Source organism: Amphiura filiformis, chromosome 4 (genome assembly GCF_039555335.1).
Source record: "Amphiura filiformis chromosome 4, Afil_fr2py, whole genome shotgun sequence".
NCBI classification, from domain to species: Eukaryota; Metazoa; Echinodermata; class Ophiuroidea; order Amphilepidida; family Amphiuridae; genus Amphiura; species Amphiura filiformis.
In genome coordinates, this window is record NC_092631.1 from 5,774,093 (window position 1) to 5,780,333 (window position 6,241).

Consider the following 6,241-nt stretch of genomic DNA (forward strand, 5'->3'; position numbering starts at 1 on the left):
TAATACAAATTTTATGACAAATTATTAAAATTTGATATTTTTCAAATTTTGATATATAACAGTCCTCGAAATAAATTTTATAAATCTAAAATGATATATTCTTAAAGTGTATGTAGCTGGGAGGAAAAGCCGACGATCAATTGAAAATTTTGACCTTTTATTATTTTTTTTTTTTGGTGTTTTGGGGAAAAGAATATCCATATCTTCAATACGAAAGGTCAAAATTGTCAATTGATCGTCGGCTTTTCATCCCACCTACATACACTTTAAGTATAAATCATCAGATTTATAAAGTTTACTTCAAGTACTGTTAAATATCAAAAATATCAATTTTAATGATTTGCCATAAAATGTGTATTACATTGCGAATGTCAAAAAATCAAAATTATTTGATATCAGAAGGACATTCTTCGTATTCAGAATGCAATTCGATATGTCTGATGTGCTCTAATGTCCCACAATAAATACTGTCCAAACGTTCATACCCCTTCCCTTGAAATTCACACTCCCTATATGGGAGATTAAGGTCATATCTTTTGTAGGGATGTATGTATTTCAACTGGATTGACCCAATATACCCTGTGCATGTAAAATTACACTTGAGGATACAGTGTGTCAATGAACTGAACAATTATGAAAGTTAACAACATAAGTATAAATTGCAATTAATTGTATTAATAAATCACAATCAAAATAGACAAAGCCTATTGATGATTGAAAATCCTATCGAATTGAAAGATATTTTTCAACATTTTTAATTTGATATATTTTGTGTGTACAGCTGCCTTGAAAATTAATTTCGCTTCAAACGGGGGAAGAACACGTGCAAGCCCGAACTTTACCCACACAATTTCTCTTTATTTCAGGAGAAATACGCATAAAAAAATTGCAACGAGTGTCAACATGTAATAATTATTCTCCTCCAATAGAGATAAACTTGTTTTTGCAATAGACCTGCCCTTTAAGATGAGCTTAAATTAATAATGGCCACATGCACAAACCTTTGTAATACTCACATGCTCAAAGATGGTAATTATCGTTACCATTCGGCCTTTGGCAGTAGCCCATATCATTATGGAGAGCTTGTTCATTTTACTGCCTTGGATAACCATTATTACTAAATTGACCAAAATGGCAGTATCTCAGAGCCTTTCCAAGTAACAACTGGAGTGCTTCAGGGTGATGTGTTGGCACCATTCCTGTTCATTATCCTGGTAGACTACCTTCTGATGAAATCAACTTCTGGAATTGATGCTGGAATTGTTACCTACCTAGTCGGTCAAGCAGGTATCCTGCCAAGATGCTGAATGACCTGGATTTTGCTAATGATATTGCCCTGCTGGAATCTTCCATAGCCCGGGCCCAGTCACAGCTTACTAGGACTGCAACAGCAGATCTAGGCCTTGTCATCAGCGCACCTAAGACAGAATATGACTGCAAACTGTAACGCCCAACCAGCACTATGGTAGTACCATCAACCATGTCACAGACTTCAAGTATTTGGGTTCCAAGATGGGCTCTAGTGTTGGAGACCTAAAAAGAAGAAAAGCACTAGCCTGGGCAGCTTTCTGGAAACTGGAACGCCTGTGGAGAAGCCTGTCCCTGCCAATCGAAACAAAAATCAAGCTGTTTCAGACAACGTGTGTTACTGTCTTTCTGTATGGGTGCGAGTCATGAGTAACAGGGGCGGATCCAGGAATTTTTGATAGAGGGGGCGCCTTTTGGTCAATGACGAAAAAATGGTGTTGAGGGGGTTACCCCCTCGAAAACTCAACGGTTTTGGCCCATTGTTTGCTGCTCATGGCCGAATTTGTTCATTTTTTTTAATTTCTTTCATTTTTTGTATTTTAAATTGGGCGTCGCCCTTTGCTAGGCAAAAAAGAGGGCGCAGCGCCTCCTAAATCCGCCCTGGGTAATTACCAAGGACATGGAAAACAAGATCAATGCATTTGCAACATCTTGCTACAGAGTCATGTTAAACATCAAACGTGTGGATGGGATTCCAAATGAAACCATCTACAACCTGACCAACACCACTCCACTGGTTGCCAGAGTAAATATTCATGAACTCAAATTTCTCGGCCATATACTGCGTCTTGAAAATGGCAAGCCTGTGAAAGAATATGCGCTTTATATTCCACCACATGGGAAGAGGAAACCGGGACGGCCGCGCACACTGTACTTAATGTCCAGCACCTCCTGGGAGATACTGAAGGGATGCTGCAGCCAAACAAAATTGTTTCGCTTGCCCAAGATCGCATTAGTTGAAGAAAGCTTGTGGTCGCCTGCTCCGCAGCCGACTGATGATGATGACGCGCATAATGTTCCCAGAAATCAAAATCAAAAATTTCACACAAAGCCAACATCCTTGGCATGTGCTGTTGACCCCGACTCAGTATCAAGTGTGGTTTTATAATATAACACATTCATAAGAAGTGCAATTTTAAAAAAAAAGACAAATTACTGTTGTGTCTGCAAAAGTGAAACATAATATGATAAGACTAATGATAATGAAATCTTCTATCTTGTAAGAATCCTGTTTTGTGTGAATTTCACTGTAAAAGTAGAAATTTTCGCGAGGTTTTTATTTTTGCGAATTTCGTGAGTGGACATAAAATCGCAAAAATAAAAACTTGCGAAAATAACCTTTTGCATTAGGTTTCTATTGTATCAATCAAAACCGCGAAATTTAATTCTCGCGCAATTGACAAAATCTTCAAAATCCAGAAAATATCTTCTCACGAAAATATTGACTTTTACAGTATGTGTTTTTGTATGTGTGATTATAATTTTCATCTGCCATTTACGGAGCTTATTTAATAAGCAAGGTGAATGTTAACTCTCTCCACGCGGATGTCGAATGCAGACGACATAAATGCTTCAATTTTTTTTAATTAAAAAATTTCAGAACTGTAATTTCTCTTGACCATATTGTAATCAGCACGAAAAATACATTAAAATGAGTACAAACAAGCATAGTATTGGTGCAGAGGTTCTTAAGATTTGATTTTTAGAGACTTTATGTTGAAGCATATGGCCAGCGCACAGTGCATTAAAACTGAATGTGAAAGAATTGATGATGTAGCTCACATTTGAAACAAAAACAAAAAGGGGAAATCAACTTGATTTATATTTAACAAAAGAGCCTGGAATTGTATTATAAATAATTAATATGTGTCAACAAAGTACAGAAAAACTACAGAATGTCATACAAGGATCACAGTTTAAAACTTGTGAACACGACATTATAGATATAGATGTTTGTGATGTCATCAGCCAAAGTGAGTCATTATAGCCATTTTTCTTTTTTTCTGTTTGGGTAACCAAACACTCTTGTTTATGTTTTGATAAATCAATGAAATTGACAAATTTAATATTGTGAAGCTACCTGATCACACTTGGATTGATGACAAACACATTTTCCCCTTGCATTTCTATTTGAATGTATCTCCCTTCTATAGTATGATATGATAATTATGATTTTGATGAGTTGAATTTATATATTGTCCTATGTAATACATTGGAACAATATAGTATATGGTGAAGTGAATGCTAGATTTTTGTCAAAACTGCAATGTTTTCGGTGCTGGCCAGCATTTGTCCAACCCAGTTTCCACCATCGGAACCAAAATTCACACAAATTCCCACTATTTGGGGTAAAAAAAAATAATTTTAGGCTTTTTATTTTATTTTTTTTACATACGGGGATGTGCCGCTCCAATGAGTTTTCCACAAAAAATCCTTATGTTGGTCTATGTTTTGAAAAAAAAAATCCTTGGGTCTCCCTTTTAAATTTTCCGTTTTATTATGTGTGAAAAACGTGTTGATTTTACTATTTTAAACTCAAATCCTTAGATATGGGTCCCTATTTTCGGAAAATCGTTAGATATGGGTCCCTATTTTTCAGTAAAATTACCCTTAGAAATGGGTAAGGGTTCAGAAGCTCGAGCTGCACATCCCTGTCGAAAAAATAATCCAAGTACCCTCCCCCTCCCGCCACCACTGAATGGCCTCCATACAGAACACTCAACCAATATGGATGAAAAAAAAACAATGTTGTTCTGTCCAAGGAGATCGCACACAGACCAATCAGAAGTGATTGGTAACCCAGCAAATGCAAAAATGTTTTAAAAATGTTATAACAGTGTTTTGTTTGTGGTCAAAACATTTTAAATATCATGAATTTCGTGGTTATATAAAGGTCATGAAATCATTTTTAAAACGTTTTATATGAAACAAACACAACAGCTTTCCAAAAATATCAAAAGGCTGTAAAACGTTTTGTGGCAAACATTTGTGTGAAATATTTTGTCAACAATTAAATACCATGTTAGAAAGTTTTGCAAGAACTTTTCAAAAAATGTTTTACATGTTATTGAAACATTTTATACCCTTTAATGCACATTTTGGGGGTGGGGCTTTAGGGGCACGAGCCCCCGGGGGTAAAAGCAGGGGGCCAAAAGCGAAGGGGCGAAAGAAGAAGGAAAATGTGTAAAAAATGGTACTGGCCCATTTCATATCAACTCAGGGATGTGCACATAGCACCTCTTCAATTTTTTTTTTTTCTGTGTGGTGGTAGATATTTACCACCACACAGAAAAAGAACAAAATTGAAGAGGTGTTGCGGTGCACATCCCTGGAGTTGACATGGAATGGGCGTACTAGACATCAAAATGTGTTGATTTTAGGGCGCTATCGCTCATAATCCTTACACACAATGAGTTCTGATACCGAATGTCCCACCAGGAGTGGCAGTGCAATTCAAAGCATGTTTAGTTGGCACACATTTACAGCACTCCTAAATGTCTAAATTTGTAGCACCCTGGATATTTTACAAGACATGGCCTGGCGACTATCCACCACAAAATGGCCTGTAATGATTGCAGAGTTTTGAGATGGTCCATTGAACCTCTCAAAGAACAATAGAAAACAAAGGATTTCCCAACTATTTTCCTAGGTTGCAAAAAAGCAACAGGGACCTAGTGTAATATAAGCTTATTTTTAGGAAAATTTGCCTGTCCAATATCTCATAAAGTGAAAATGCTAACATTATAGCCCATTTTGTGGTGGACAGTCGCATTTGACTAAAAATGAAACTGGGGCAACGCTTACAGCTTATCATTTTGAGTGATGAGATGCGTAAGCAGTCATTGCCAATTGACAAAATAGCATTCACCTAACAGTATTGTCTTGTAGGAGGCTGGTCGAGTGCAGATCCGTCGGAACACGCTGTTCAATACGGAATAAATGCGAACCTCATCGTGACGTCATCCAAGCAGCAAAGTTCATTTCCCATTCAAAAGCATTATGCGACGGATCTGCAGTCGACCATTCTGTGTAGATTGCAACATTGTGTTTCTGGAAAGAACCATGCATGTTTTATCATGTAATAAAACACGTGAACATAATACAGCACTGCTTTATTTGTTAATTTGTCTACTCTTAAGGGATCTGGAATGAGCGTTTCGACAGTATTTTTGTGGGACATGAGAGCACATCAGACATATCAAATTGCATTCTGAATACGAAGAATGTCTTTCTGATATCAAATAATTTTCATTTTTGAAATTCACGATATAATTCAAATTTTATGACAAATTATTAAAATTTGATATTTTTCACATTTTTGCCATATAACAGTCCTCGAAGTAAATTTTATAAATCTAATGATATATTCTTAAAGTGTATGTACGAGGGGCGGTCAATAGGTTTGTAGAACAAGGTACTTGAAAGAGTACTAGCCAAATTATTTCTATCTCTCTCTTGAGCATGGTCACTACATACCTTAATGTACCCGTCGCAATTTTTCTTGAAACCTTCTATGTCACCATCAAACCTGATATTATGAAGGTATGACCTAAAATTCTAAAATGGGGTTCACTAACTGGAGGCCATTAGTTATCTGACCCTTCTGTCGTGAATGGCAGCTTGATAAACTAAGAATAGCGTACAGGATACAATCCGAGAATAGCCACATTCCTACCATCAACCTTCTTCACATGATGGCTTGCCTCAATTTTGCTATCAAAATTGTATGATATATGCCTATGATTGTACTTTCATTTGGCAAATGATCTGTCATCAAGACTATCCCTGGATCTCAGAAACAGCGATGAAGACCTTGCACCACGGTGACCGAAAGTGATGATCTTCTTAGGGTGTGAGATCCATGTGCTTCCACTAAAGTCACTCATAATTCCATTGATTAATGTATGTCTTATCACCTTTAGCCATATATAGA